This window comes from Gymnoscopelus braueri, assembly GCF_963280865.1.
Source record: "Gymnoscopelus braueri genome assembly, chromosome: 13".
NCBI classification, from domain to species: domain Eukaryota; kingdom Metazoa; phylum Chordata; class Actinopteri; order Myctophiformes; family Myctophidae; genus Gymnoscopelus; species Gymnoscopelus braueri.
In genome coordinates, this window is record NC_137615.1 from 6,107,878 (window position 1) to 6,124,641 (window position 16,764).

The following is a 16,764-nucleotide window of genomic DNA, read 5'->3' on the forward strand; positions in this document are numbered from 1 at the left end:
TACAGAGCAGCTACAGACACCTGTTGCATGTACCGGGTTCTGAAGATGTGGTGAACACCAATGAAAGACTGAGCTTTGCCACTAGTTGAAATACCACTATTGGTAAGAGCTGTAGTCCATCCACTGCCATCCATCCAGCCAGTCTCCAGACACACTCCAGAGCATCTTCTTTGTATGCATTGCCCCCAATGTAACTAGGAATGAGTCCTCACCAAGCTCTGTCTGGGGGAACTTCCACTGAAGTTTTTTGGCAAGTGTGAATAGGGGTTGATCAGCTACCGTGACTGGTGTCTGACCTGGATTTAGGTAGTTGATTGCTTGAAGGAGGACATTCATTGCATGCCAAGCCAAGCCATATGGGACTGGTAGGAGACTCTATGAACAGTGGCAGTATGTATGATCTGGATGGGGGGGGGGGGCTGAACAACGCTCTGCAATGCTTGCATAATATGCAGCCCATGAGATCCATTCTTCACCCTCAAGGTTGTCTTTCCCCACAAGGTGTCTGACTCTCTCCAACCACTGGGAGCCTTCTTCAAGTATGTTGCTGAGAGGACAAGAGGCTGGCTGAGGATGACTGTTTGTATTAAAGGTATCATGACATTCATTTTCACTTTTTTTATTTTCAATGTTTTATTTGGGGTTTTATGACCTCAATTACACCCAAAAAACCTGAACTTAGAACATTCAGTGGATTTTCTGTGGTCTGGGGTTTTCTGAATAATTAGGCTGAAAAGTAATCTGAGCTTGGCCCTTCGACAGTGAGGTCACAGTCGATTAATCCCGCCCACTCTCCTCCTCGCCCCTCCCCTCCCCTATCCTTTCCTTTGGGGGGGGCGGAGCAGAGGCGATGATTGACAGGCAAAATCCCTCACCAGCGACACCCGCAGGCAAAGATTTATTTTCTCATTGCAGTTGAAAAGGCTTTAGAAATGTGAGAGAAAAACACCTGCCATGGATCACTGGAATGGAATTTTCACTTAAAACTTTTTGTACACTTTTGAAGGACCAGGACAAAGACTTTGAATGTGGTGTAAAAGTGAATGTCATTAAACCTTTAAGGGCAGGAACATCAGTTTGGAGTGAAACATCCAGATCCATTGTTGTGTAGAAAGCTGGCAAGGATTGTACAGGTTCTTCCCCATATTAGCTGGAACTAGGATGTTACTGAATGCTAATGCATGTCACGTGGAGGGCTGATTTTGCTGTTGTTGATGATGGGTTGTGGTCCATGTTGTCAAAACCACCATTGGTGAAGACACCCTTAACTGCCTGAGGTGGGACCACCACACCAATCTGCTCCCACTGATTGATCACTGTACTCAATGTTTTCAAGAAATCATATGATACACACTGTTATATCGTGACTGTGAATAACCACACAGGTGTTGTGAAATAATCCTTTCTACTCAAGTAAACTTCAGCATGATACAATCACAACATTCCGCTGGTAGCATGCAACTGAACGAAAACATCGCATCCGGGGTACTAGTCTACGTCATGCCCAAGACAACCCCCAGCCCCCAGACAGTGTGTGAATGCCCCTTGCTGGACTGGCTGCTTTCCCAAATTAGCAGTAGTAATAGTAAACTTCACTATATAACATACACATACCTCGCTTATGCATAGTATCCACCTGGTGTTTACTGCCAGTATCCAGGTGCAGATTCATTGCCGGATACAGTGAAGCTGATGTTTCCCTTTCTCTTGTGTGACAACTAACACTACTGCCACATTTCTTGGATCTGCATTTCACAGAGTTGTAAATGATTTGCTGCCCAATTGATGTATCAACCTGGCACTTCTCTGGTTCAGGGGCTGGCTGGTCAATACCTTATTCATCCAGAAGCATCTTTAGGAACAATCGCAGCAGGGGAGGGATTGAATCAGGAGGCTGTGAAGGAACCTGTAAATTATTGTTTCATCTGAAAATATTCTTCCCGGAGGATTTTAGCTGCTCTGAAGATGATGGAGACCTCAGTAGATGTGTTGCTTTTCATGCCAGGTCATCATCAAACAACATAACAGGGACCAGCCACGATCTAGTCGCACAGATCTGATGTCATTATCCTCAAAAGGCGCGTGGTGTTACATTTAATAATAATTGATTGACTCAAACAATTCATTGAGGACATGTGCTCTGATGACCTGTGTTGCCTTATTTTCTGTCGTGTCACAACGGCGGTTTCTGCTTTTCTATAGAGCCTAGTCAGGCATGCACAATGATGCACTGCCTCCATAGCTACCATGTAACCAGCAGCTTGTTTAGCTAACAGACACTTGTCACCCAGCACCTGAGCACATTATTTCACTTTTCGATCCAATCCCAGGTTGGAAGCCCTCCTTAGTTCCTTTCTGTTGCCAACTTCACCACAGAAGAAACACGGTGTGGTTTGTTCACATGAGGATGATGATGAGCATGAGAGTATAACCTGTGCAGACTGTCTGTCTGTCTGGCAGCAACAGGTGTAACTCTCAGATGATGGCAGTCAGACATATACACATACAGTCAGACAGACACTAATCTCTCAAGACAGATTCAGAGCTCCGCAGCTACAGTAAATCTGTCGGGAGCTCCTGATACAACGTGTATAGATAGGAATGTGATGCTGTTTTTTCCTTTTTTTGGCTGGGTTCCTAGATTGGACAGACACACATAGAGCATATGGCATGTGCATAAGAGGATGTACTTCTTAAAGTTTTTTATAGGGGGAAACATTTAATGTCACCTTGTTGTCACTTATTTTGTATGAAATGTGCATATTTTACCCCCATTGTGAGGGTAATGAGAAAACTATTGGGTTTTTTAGTCTTGGAACCTATTTCATTGTATTCCTTGGCCCCAGAAATGTACATTTTGACACCAATATTATCATTATAGCTCTAACAGAAGCAAAGATATGAGCTATGCTGTATTGCTGTAAATGGCGGCGGCCATTTTTTAAAACGCACATACTTTAGAAATGACGTCTTATCTAGTTTGTGTCTTTGGATAATTTATTTCCTATTGCCCTAAGGTACTTCCAAGCCAAAGGGAAAACTAAATTAAAGTTTTAGAGGGGAAATAAATGGAAAGTTACCCTGTTAAAACATATTTTTCTAATAAAATGTGCATATTTTACCCCTGTTTTCAATGGCAATAAGAAAATGATTGGGTTTTTTGCCTGGAAACCGATTGAATTGGATTACTTGACCCCAAAAATGTACACTTTGACACCAATATTATTATTATAGCTTTAACAGAAGCAAAGATATTGGTTCTGCTGTATTGCTGTAAATGGTGGCGGCCATTTTTAAAAACGTGTATATTTCAGAAATGAAGGGTGATCTAACTCGTCTCTTTGGATAAATGTTTTCCTATGGCCCTAAGGTACTTCCATACCAAAGGGGACCTTTGCATCATGACTTGAAGTTAACGGCATATTTTGGGGTCTTAGCACCTCCACTACATGGAGATTGGACAAAATTGGAGGGATTTGTGGCCTATAACCCAGATTGGAGTTGCATTGTTTTTTTTATGCAGTCTGATCAACAACAACAAAAACACATGGTAACAGATTTTTGCAAATCAGATTTGAATCACATTCCTTGATCAGACAGCATGAAGCCAATCTGACTCCAATGTGGATATAAAATCAGATTTGGGCTGCCAGTCTAAACTGGTCCTTAGAGGCCCTCACATACGTTTTAGTTGTACTAGAGGCCCTCACATAATACGCTCCACCGCCGATCAGACCGATACGCCCGTGTAGGGAGATCTCTGTATCGGTTAGTCCATGCCCATATATGGGCATGCCCCCTTTTTGTGCCCATATATGGAGCTGACTGAGTTGTCTGCGCCTGATGCCATGACGACACATTGAGGTTAGACAATACACTCCATATTTGGACGTAGCTGCATTTGGACGTAGCCCTTATGTGGTTATGGCTGAGTCATAGCAACATGAGCGTGACGACATGGTGACATGAGAGTGATGAGGTGGTACGCCGGCCCACCGGCTGGTCCTCCCATTATGTTGATTTTGACAGCAAATTTTGATTTAGCTTTAGTCATAGTCTTTTGGGGAAAAAAATCCATTTAGTTTTAGTCATATTTTAGTCATCTGAAATGTTTTAGTTTTTGTTTAGTTTTAGTCGACTAAATATCATAAGATTATAGTTGACTAAATCTACAGTTGATTTAGTCGACTAAAATGTAGATCTGCTATTTTCAGAGCGCAACACCCGAGCGCAACCAAACATAAAATGACTTGATTTTAGTTCTACTGGATCTCTTCTCCACTAGATCCCTCACTAACATTTTAGTCTAGTTTTTATTTGTTGACGAAATTGTCAATATATTTAGTCTTAGTTTTAGTCATCATAGCTTAGTTTTTATTTTGTTTTCGGCAGTGAAAAAAGGTAGCCGACGAACATTTTTCGTCATAGTTTTAGTCGATGAAATCAACACTGCCATTAGCCAATTTTAATATAGGATATAGTTGACACTAACGGTTGCCCGACTGTCCGTGGCAAGTGAATAAAATGTTCAGGTTGCCCGACGGGCAAGTGCATTCGGTCTTCATTACATATTGGCTATTTATGAAGAACAATAATGCTGCCCTTTTACAACTAGCAGTTGCACTCATTCTGGTTTTTCAAAGTGACTGTCACCACTCGGCAATTATCGATTGGACTTAACATTAATGTGTTCTACAGGTGCAAATTTTAGGCGCAAGTAGAACATGATCGGTAAGGATTGCTAACGGTGTGTCTGTCCGTTCAGTGCCATGTCCAAGGAAGGCCGTTTAGCCCAGTGACAGATGCACAGACACACTAACAGGCTCATCCATACAGATCACTGTTGTTTTATGTCTCAATGTGGTTCCAAGAGGCCGAGAATGGGAGGAATGCATGCAGACCAGAACACACACAGCAAACATCAGGAGCTCCGCACACACACAAATCACACTGTCCGCCGTCCAATTTCCCCAGTCTGTCTCCCACAGCCAGCGAAATGCTACACACACACACACAGCATGATGTTCCAGACACTGAAACCTGAGCCTGGGGTTCCTTCTGCTGCAGCACTGGGCACACACACACACAGAGAAACACACACAGAGAAAGAGAGACGCACACACACTCAGAATTCATACAAGATCCAAAATAACACCCATACCCGAGCAAATACGCACACACACACACACACACACACACACACACACACACACACACACACACACACACACACACACACACACACACACACACACACACACACACACACACACACACACACACACACACACACACACGGTGAAAGGAGCATGGCTAAGGAGCATAATGCTGTCTCAGTCATGTCTCCAGACATTCTCGCACAGAGAGACAGACATACAGTAAAGTGGGTTCATCTCAGTGCTTCTTAAACCTTTTTCAAGTCAAGGACCCCCAAAACAACATGTATTTGGCCACGGCGCGGACCCCCATTTGAAAGGATTCTGTTCCAGGAACCCACATAAGAGGTTTGTGTTAAACATTTTCGAAAAAAGTTATTCCACATTCAGAAAATTCATTTTTCTGATTAAAAAAAAAAGCTGAAAACGTAAATTCTAGGGGACCTAGTAAAGAGCCCTGGGGGACCCCCCGTTGGGTCCACTAAGTATAATAGGGTTTTTTAAGTGGTTATAAGAGTGTGTGGGACCGGGAACGTCATGAAAAATAAATACCTTATTAATACAGAAAGATATGAAATCGTTTCCCAGCATATCTCCTCACCATCCCCTGACATTTGAACAAATTCAATAACCGCCGACGCGAACGCTAGAGCTGGGGGGGGTTATATATGAGAGAGAGAGAGAGAGAGAGAGAGAGAGAGAGAGAGAGAGAGAGAGAGAGGACCCAATTCCACCCTGAATCAATCAATCATGTCTAGCTAATCATTTCCCTGTTCACAGATGAGAAAATAACCGGGCTGATCAATCCCAGGCTGTCCTGGCGGTTTCCTCCCTACGCCGGGCCTGCTGATTTACTGCACCACCCCTCTGTCTCGTGGATCACACCGCAAACCAGGCTGCACACTGACTGCACGCACACGCCAACGTGCACGTGCACACACACACACCACAGGGCAGTGGTGGACACAAAGTTAACCAGTTAATTAAAGGACAACTTCACCCATTTTCAACCTATCTTCATATAATTGGTCCTCACTAATGCTTATGATAAAATGGTACAATATTTTTCTACTCACTCTGTGTCTCATAGGAGGGCAGTGTGGACACTTCAGAAAACCTGCCCACTAGTGACATCATCATTAGGCAGGTTTTATTTGTTTTCAAACAAGCTTTTACATTTTTGGTTGAGATTTGTATTAATGCAAGAACGCGTACGTACGTACGTACGTACGTACGTACGTACGTACATACATACATACATACGTACATACATACGTACGTATGACCTACAAGCTAACAATGTGTTGCATTGTGTTGCGATGCAACGCATTGTGAGCTTGTAGATCTACTATTTTCAAAATATCTTCATCATTGAAAACCTGTGAAATGAGACATTCTGCATAACCAGTACTTTCTACTTTTGGTACTTTAAGTACATTTTGATACCAATACTTTTACACTATTACTCAAGTATATTTTGAATTCCGGACTTTTACTTGTGACAAGAGTACTTCTTAAATTACAGTATTGATACTTTTACTTCAGTAAAACATTTGAGTACTTTTTTTTTCCACCGCTGACAAAGTGTACGTTATGGAAAAACAAGCTGTTTTCATGGAGTAAACAGAGCGTCCCTCCAGGCCCGGGTGTTGAGACGGAGCTGCCCAGAGCTCCTCCGCTCAACAACACTCCTCCCCGGGGGCGTGAAGCTGTTGTTGCCACCCTGAGAAGAACCAGGAACTGGTTGGTGGCTATACAGAGGCCCCATGCAGGGACTAGTGTTGATTTTAGACAGCAAATTTTGATTTAGTTTTAGTCAAAGTCTTTTGAATAAAATTCCATTCCACGGTCTCCTCACGTATTAGAAGGACAACATCAGTCACCAGAAAAAAAGGACGAGTGTTTCCGATGAATATATCATGGTTAAAATGGAGTTTGAAGTTACAATGGGTTTGTATGGGAAGGGGGTGTGTCTGATACAATTAATATCAAATATCTAAATACTGAATGAAGCAACTTAACTCATTTCCTGCCAATCGCGCATAAATGCGTTCTATTAAATAGCGCACTTGTCCGCCAAGATCGCATTAATGCGATCTATTGTTTAATTGTGGTTTAATAGACGATCCGTTTCCGGTTTCCGGTTTAAGCTTAAAAAAATAGATTTTTAGGCCAAAACACGGTTTTTCACACGGTTTAAAAAACGAACGGAGAGCTCCGGTTCTATTTTCTTTAGTCTGGATGACGAACAGTTATCGTCGTTGTGTATGCCAACGATCTGAAACCCGATCAAAGCTAAGCTAAGCTATTTCCGCCCTACGGAAGTGGGGCGGAAATACGTCGTCAGCCACCCGGATATGACGTTTTTTGCAGCCTGTTTGGGAGGGGGGGGAGCGAGAGACGTAGAGCGAAAACGTAACTCTTTGAGTGCTTCTCTATCTGTCGTGTGTGTTTATAAACACAGCCAGACAAACGATCAACAAACGAGCAAAGATTTCGGTGACCGGTTGAAAAGTGTTATAAAACGCAAATCGCCGGCACAGGGGTGAGTACATTATGAATAAACTCTGGCAGTTAATGTGCTGTTAAGAACTGTCCGGGGCGCTCCCTAAAGCCTGAGTAGACGATAAAATGACCCAAAATTAGTTTGACAGTGAAATATCCCTTTAACTCTTGAGAGCGTAAAATGAAACCAAATGGACCCGCAAGAGTTAAAGATCTATAAGGGTCCATTTGGTTTCATTTTACGCTCTCAAGAGTTAAAGATCTATAAGGGTCCATTTGGTTTCATTTTACGCTCTCAAGAGTTAAAGATCTATAAGGGTCCATTTGGTTTCATTTTACGCTCTCAAGAGTTAAAGATCTATAAGGGTCCATTTGGTTTCATTTTACGCTCTCAAGAGTTAAAGATCTATAAGGGTCCATTTGGTTTCATTTTACGCTCTCAAGAGTTAAAGATCTATAAGGGTCCAGATCTATAAGGGTCCATTTGGTTTCATTTCACGCTCTCAAGAGTTAAAGATCTATAAGGGTCCATTTGGTTTCCTTTCACGCTCTCAAGAGTTAAAGATCTATAAGGGTCCATTTGGTTTCATTTTACGCTCTCAAGAGTTAAAGATCTATAAGGGTCCATTTGGTTTCATTTTACGCTCTCAAGAGTTAAAGATCTATAAGGGTCCATTTGGTTTCATTTTACGCTCTCAAGAGTTAAAGATCTATAAGGGTCCATTTGGTTTCATTTTACGCTCTCAAGAGTCAAAGATCTATAAGGGTCCATTTGGTTTCATTTTACGCTCTCAAGAGTCAAAGATCTATAAGGGTCCATTTGGTTTCATTTTACGCTCTCAAGAGTCAAAGATCTATAAGGGTCCATTTGGTTTCATTTTACGCTCTCAAGAGTCAAAGATCTATAAGGGTCCATTTGGTTTCATTTTACGCTCTCAAGAGTTAAAGATCTATAAGGGTCCATTTGGTTTCATTTTACGCTCTCAAGAGTCAAAGATCTATAAGGGTCCATTTGGTTTCATTTTACGCTCTCAAGAGTCAAAGATCCTTAAGGGTCCATTTGGTTTCATTTTACACTCTCAAGAGTTAAAGATCTATAAGGGTCCATTTGGTTTCATTTTACGCTCTCAAGAGCAGGGGCGGACTTACCGTTGGGCTAGGGTGGGCTGCAGCCCACGGGCCTCCAACTGGGGGGGCCTCCGATTTTTTTGGTGAAAAAGAATATATATATTAATTGTATTTATTTTTTATTTCTTTATGATCAAATTGTTTTTTTCTAACCCTAAAACCGAAATAAATAAACCAAAAACTGAAAAAAAACTAACCCAATCCGCCCAAAACTGCGAAAACTTTTTTCGCGCGTGCGGGGGGTCCGCATGCACGCGCGCGTGTCCCGCGAATGGGGGCCTCGAAAATTACTCTAGCCCATGGGCCTCAACTCCTATAAATCCGGCTCTGTTCCTAATTCCTAAATTATGCCCTACTCAGTCATTCTGGTGTGTCACACATAAGTAGCAAAAATAGCCGATCTACAAGCTCAAAACACGTCGCATCGCGACACGTTTTGAGCTTGTAGATCTGCTATTTCTGTCACTTTTGAATTTGAATTGAATTATGTCTTGAATTATCTTGAATTATGTGCTGCTATTTTTGAATTGGAATCCTAAAAGTAACATTTGTATTTAATTTCAAACGCATTTAATTATACGTACGTGAACTTGAACTTAAATACAGATACATTGGACATAAAAAAACAGACAATATAATTTTAATACTAGTCGTTAAAGTACTAAAATAGTAGTCATTAAAGCGGGTCATGTTTGCATAATTGGAACAGCTGAAATCAATAATATATCAGTATTCCAATATTAACCTGTGGGCCGCATTAAGTGAAGGTGGGGGGCCGCATGTGGCTCCCGGGCCCATGTATGCTATACAGAGTGTTTGTTCAGTAACAGGGGTCTTTCCAGCTCTTTAGTAAACAGAACATAAATCTTCAGCTCAGGATAGCAATTTGATCTAATCAGGAGAGAGAGAGAGAACAGACAACTCATAGAGCCTACAGGATAAACAAGTATATTTATCTTTTATTGGAGCACTTAAAACATCGAAGCTGATAAACGGATAAATGTTGTCTCTCCTGATTGGAGGAAATTGGTGACCCACCTGAATTATTATTGTTTTGTTTATGAAAGAGATGGAGAGACGGGGGAGACCCCTGTTACTGAACAAACACTCTATAGCAATACATAATATAGAGCTTTAACTTATTTGTTTCTTTCCATATATATTTTTTTAAAGTATGAAATTATTAAATATGTCAGTTCTCATATCTGCCACGACGTGCAATTATTTGTGACGATTAATCGTCAACTGAAATTTGTAATGGTGACAGCCGTATACAACCAAAACAAATGTATTTAGATGTAAAAAAAAAAGAAAAGGAAAAAGAAAAGCCCTCTCAAATAAACACTCCCAGGAGCCCACAAGCTCAGCTTCCGGGCGTTTGTGAGCTCAAATATCGACCGAGTGAAGACCATAGAAGTAACATAAACGGCAATAAGATTCTTCTACAAGACCTCTTGTGCGCGGGCCGTGTGATATTATGAGGTTCAAGTCCTTCACACAAGCGACAGTGGTTTGTTATATATCATTGTAAACTTTTTTTAAAGAGACTCGTTAAAAATACTCGAGAGGGTGGCTTCTATCTCTCCCTCTCTCTGTCTCTCTCTCTCTCTTTCTCTCTCAGGGGTGTTACAAGGCATTGGTTCTCAAAGTGGGGTCCGAGGACCCCCAGGGGTCCTTGGAGGGGCAGCCTAAGTACAAATATAATTTATGAAAAGGTTACTATAGGCTACAGTGAAGTCGGACTGAATGACTGAAACGTTTTCTTTTTTTTTCTCTCTCTTGTGTTTTGTTGTAGGGGATTATCTGGCACATGTATCTGTTATGAAAGAGAAAATTGTATCATGAGTGAAACGGCTATAGTACTTGGGAAACCATAAACCTACGTAGGCCTAGATCTAAATGAGTTGCCATAGTTACATTTCTTTACAAATTCCTTACATTACAAATCATTATAAGCTATATATTATATATATATATATATATATATATATATATATATATATATATATATATATATATATATATATATATATATATATATATATATATATATATATATATTTTTTTTTTTCTCTAAATTTTTATCCCACGATTTTGCAACCCGATTCTTTTACACCCAGTGCCAATTGTCTATGTAATCCTGGGCACTACCTTCCCTCTGCCAACCTAGGGAGGCCAGGGCCGAGCTCATGCCTCCTTCAATGCACGAGAGCCAACTGACCTTCTTGTCACCTGACAGGGGAGAGTTTTCCCTGGTTGAACGTAGCGCGTAGAAGGAACACGTTATTCCAACCAGTTCCTTTCCCCTCCATCAGGCGCCCCGGCTGGCCAGGGGGAGGCAGTATAGTGACCAGGATTACTGCATGTTTTTGTGAGGGTACCTACCCTAGGAAACACGGGGAGAACATGCAAACTCCACACAGAGAGGCCCTTTCGCCAACCCCACCGAGCTGTGAGGCGACAGCGCTACCGACTGCGCCACCATGCCGCTATATATATTTCTGCTATATATATTTCTGCTATATATATATTTTTGGGATGCATAGTAGCTGAAACTCCACCGCCCCGCCCCCCTCGCCTGCAAGTCGCTAGGAAAACGCCGTTCGCGTCCTTGACATGAAAAGGTTTGAGAACCACTGTTATAATAAGGGGGTCTCTGGGGATGGCAGTTGCACACAGCCACCACAACCCTAGAGGGAGCTAGCGACCATGATCTGGTACCACCCACATTTGGAACAAACATGGGGAAGTTCTCGTTCTACTGCTCTGCCACCACAATGTGGAATGTGCCCCGACACCATCCATTAAAGGATGTGTATCACTGGTTTCTTAAAAAAGAAAAAAAAATCCATCCTTCTACAAAAAAAAGAGTCAAACATACATTCATTCATTAATCACATTAAAACTGCCCTCCGCAAGAATGTATTTGAAAATAGCCGATCTACAAGCTTACAACGCGTCGCATCGTGACGCGTTGTAAGCCTGTAGATCTGCTATTTTCAAATAGCTGATGTATATGTCAAAGTGCTCATGTGGCCCATAGTTGCTTCTTTTGGGCTGGTTTTCCTAGACCTGGTTGCTTGTTTCTCTCACAGAATCTGGCAACACTGATGTCATTACAAGAACATTTTCATTTTATGTTCTTTATATATTTTTTATAGAGAGGGAGGGAAGGAGGGAGAGAGAAACAAAGAGAGAGAGACCAAGTATGGCTGAGAGGTGGGGAGCAGTGAGTGGTGTGTTCTAGGTTTTTTTCGGAGGGCATGACGATACGATAATCATTCCCCGCACGACATGCGCGTGCGTGGTCAATGGATGAAATGGTTAGTAGAGGTGGTAAAAGTACTCAGGTGTTTTACTTAAGTATCACTATACTGCAATGTAGTAATACTACTGTTACAAGTAAAAGTCCGGAATTCAAAATGTACATAAGTACTCATTGTGCAGAATGTCCCATTTTAGAAGTTCAAAATGTATAAAAAATAACATTTGACAATAGCAGATCTACAAGCACACAATGCGTCGCATCGCGACACATTGCTAGCTTGTAGATCGGCTATTTTCAAAATGTAATAATAATGAAAAATCTACAAAGTAACTAAAGTTTTCAAGTAATTGTAGTGGAGTAAAAGTACAAGAAAAAGCGGGGAGGCTCCGGGGGAGAGGCCCTCTGAGACGTAGAACAGTGCTTCTAAAAACATCTTCATGTCAAGGACCCCCAAACTGATATGTATTTGGCCCACGGACCCCCTATTTGAAACGATTTTCAGTGCCAGGGAGGGACCCCTATAAGAGAATTTGTCTGAATATTTTTGGGGAAAAAAAAAAAAAAAAAAGCAGAAAATGCATTGGGGGACTCCCTGAAACCACCCCCCTTAAGGACCCCCGGTGGTCTTTCAAGGACCCCCGCTTTGAGAATCAGTGCTGCTGTAGAGTGTTGGTTGGGGTCCTTGGGGGGGGGGGGGGTACCAGGGGGGCCCCCAGCAAAAAATAGTTAACATAGTGTCGCAATCATTTTAACCACTTAGCTTTGGCTATTCAAAAATAGACACACACACACACACACACACACACACACACACACACACACACACACACACACACACACACACACACACACACACACACACACACACACACACACACACACACACACACACACACACACACACACACACACACACACACACACACACACACACACACACACACACACACACACACACACACACACCCCTCTGCCAGCGATTCACTTCTCTTTGGCTCCCTCATGTGGTGGCTGATGTCAACTGCATGCAGTCTTTTTGAAAGCATGAAGGTAAATCTACAGAAGACAGTGTGTGAGAAACACACATCTGTGGATTAACAGCAACTCTTACAAGGGTTATAAAGGTGGGAATTAAAAGCTGTGGAACGGCGCTGTAAAGCCATCGGGTGGGTTGGGGGGGGGGGGGGGGGACAGCAATTTAATATCCTTATCTGAGGTAATGACGGGCGGTTAGGACCAGTGTTGCCATGTCCAATTATTATAAGCGACTTTGGGCTTCTTGTCCTGTAAAGTTGCTCGTAAATATTGGGCTTACTTCTGAATGTTTTAATTATCATTTAAATCTGTGGTTCTCAAATATTTTCATGTCGAGGACTCCCAAATTAATATGTACTTGTCCCTATACCCCCATCTGAAAATGTTTTGTGCCAGCCTGCCAGGGAGCCCAGTACCAGATTTGTGCACATTATATTTAAAAATGTGTTTTTTTTTAAATAGCAGATCTACAAGCCGTTGTGAGCTTGTAGATCTGCTATTTTCAAATAGCCGATGTATACAGTATAATGGGTTTAACGTGCTCATGTAGCCTATAGTTGCTTCTTTTGTGCTTGTTTTCCTAGTTTCCTGGTTGCTTATTTCTCTCGCAGAATCTGGCAACACTGATTGCTGCGTCAAGTAGTAACACTCCTTTGCTGCAGGCCAGGAACCAGAGATGTCTGTCCCTCACGTGACAGGAGAGAGAACCCACATATAAGTGTGGTTTTCACACATGGACCTACAGTAGGGCTGCAATTTGGCCTCCCATAATCAAATGAACATGAGATGACTGGTGGATCACGGCTAATCTCTCAAGAACAGATTCGGAGCTGCGCTAGCGAATCTGTTCGGGAGCCCCGTTCAGAACGTGTGAGCGGCGTTGGCCTACTAGTTTACCCAATCAAATGTAGTGGGCGGGATTTACTAGCCTGGTATCCAGCCTGCTTCGCTACGTTCGGCGGACTTTTTTTTCTCTCTTCGCTTCTCAGTCTGGAAAGCCTCCTATCTCCAAGGGAGGCGGGACATGCCATAAGCTTCGAAACCTACCGTGGCTTCTGATTGGTCTGTGGTGCGGGGCGGGACAAAAAAAAACAGTGTGATCGTTGTGATTCGTCATTCGTTTGAACAACATCCAATCAGCAACGACGTTGCCCAACGTAACATATGTAGTTCCAGTGTAGTTCTGCAAAACGAGTCAATAGGGTGCTCTCCAGACTGAGAAGCGAAGAGAGAAAAAAAAGTCCGCCGAACGTAGCGAAGCAGGCTGGATACCAGGCTAGGGATTTACATCTGTGCGTTCGCTTCCCATTGGAAACAAACCCAAACTCATTGAACAACAGCGTCCTCGGAGCCGACAAAACCACGGAAAGTCAGTAACATTTTAACTTGTTCTTTCATCATAGAAACAAGTGGGATTTTAACCAAAACGATCCATGTTCTTTGGGAGAAACGGTGTTAAAGTGTTCCGTGGAGAAATATTGTTAGTGGGAATGAAAACATAGGCGCGCCACCACCGGAAGTGGAGCGCTGAGGGCAGCGACCAAACGCCGGTTTCCAGTCATCGTCCTCGGTCTATTTAATCACCCCCCCCCCCCCCCCCCAGAGTCAAATGCAAAAGTGTAAAACGCCGGGGGCGCTGTTTTTCCTTTTTATTTGACAATGGGTTCCCAGATTGGGCTTCCCATAATTAAATGAACATGAGTAAAGTAGTGATAAATTATTACATTATAAAACATACATTAACCACTTTAGCCCTGTTTTTTATATAGGCTATTTGAAAATAGCCAATCTACAAGCTCAAAACGCGTCGCATCGCGACGCGTTGTGAGCTTGTAGATCGACTATTTTCAAACATTTTAGTACTTTTACTTTTGGTACTTTCAGTACATTTTGATACCAATACCTTTGTACTTTTACTCAAGTACATTTTGAATTCCGAACTTTTACTTGTAACAGAGTACTTCTACATTGCAGCATTGATACTAAACACTTGAGGACTTTTCCCACCACTGCTTATTATGTAGAACTATATGTTCTTATTCCTGCTTTCAGAGATTTGACCACCGGCCTTGCCCGTTTAATGCTCTTCTCCTCCTCCTTCCATGAGCTCATGTTATAAACTTCTATCTTGGAAATATTAAGTGACTCTCCGGCTCCGTATTGCCTCAACGTACTGATTGATGGAGGATTCCTCGACAGAGGACATCATCATAATCTTTAATAGCCTCTTCTTGGCACGCAGCATAATGGCCCCTATCCATTTTTTCCCCCACAACCACAACATCTTGTAAAAAGAATACTCTGTATGAACTCGCTCTTGGCTCAAAGCAATCCTTTTTGATCAATGAGTAGGGCTGTGAATCTTCTGCTATCTCACGATTCGATTCCGATTCTTGGGGTCACGATTCTGATTTTTCCAGATTTTTTCAAAACGAAAAAGTTTTTTTCCAATTCAAAAACTAGATTGCTATTGCTTGAACATGTAGCTTTAGTTTTGTGGGACATATGCTATATCATACATGGGCAACTGGTGGCCCGGAGGCCACATGAGGCCCCCACCTTCACTTGACGCGGCCCGCAGGTTAATATCAGAATACTGACAAATTATTGATTTCAGCTGTTACAATTCCAAACAGGCAAACATGACCCGCTTTAATTACTTCAGTCTATATTAGTAGCTTAATGACTAGCATTAAAATTCTTGTCTTTTTTATGTCCAATGTATTTGTATTTAAGTTCATAAAGCTAACATAAGTATAACTAAATGCATTTGAAATTAAATACAAATTTTACTTTTCAGGATTCCAATAAAAAAATGGCAAAACAAATCATAATCTGGATTCCCCCCAAAAAAAACAAGCAAAAATAGCAGATCTACAAGCTCAAAACGTGTCGCACTGCGACGCGTTTTGAGCTTGTAGATCGGCTATTTTGCTACTTTTGTGTGACATAGAATGACGATGACATAATTTACGAATAAAGTACAAAAATACAGAGATAAAAGAGGTGTTTGCAACGTGGCCCTCTGGAGTGAGTGTGGAATCAAAGTTGCATCACCCCTGTGCTATATAGTTGTTAAAAGGTTACATATTGCTGCTTTAAGACTATCTCACATGTTAAAGGACTTACTATGTCTCTGCGGGATTTAGAACACAAAAAAACACGTCCATATATTCATCTTCAGTAGACTTGACTACTGTAAGCCGTGTCTTTACAGGTTTCTCTAAAGAAAATCAACTGCGGTCGATTCAGAATACAGCTGCTGGAGTCCTTACTAATACCACGAGAGTGGTTCCCTGAATGTCAAACAATTGATTTCCTAAAGATTACGATTGGTTTATTTTTAACACATTCACTACCAGTGGCTTTCTATTATTGGCAGGTAGCTTCTGCCAGCATTTTAAAGACGGGGTGCCGTGATTTTCAGTGATTCCCCCCCCCCCCACCCCCTAAAACATGATCATCAGGTATTATGGTTATACTAGGAGGAAGATTTTTTTCAAAAAAGCATACAGAAATTGTTAAAATGATGTTTTTTATTATGTGGACACGCCTCCAGTTCATTAAGTATACCTGGTTCTCACCTTAGCACCTCCCACCTGAACAAGTCCCTCCGCCTCCTGTCCTAGTCCCTCCTCCTCCTCATGCCCACACCTGTTGTGTTATGATAAT

General features: G+C 41.9%; 1 protein-coding gene across 4 annotated transcripts in view; it reads right to left on the bottom strand.

Moving 5' to 3' along the window:
* tbc1d16 (TBC1 domain family, member 16) overlaps nucleotides 1-16,764 on the bottom strand; it is a 102,767-nt gene that overhangs the window by 52,437 nt on the left and 33,566 nt on the right. The gene's annotated exons all lie outside the window — the stretch shown is intronic.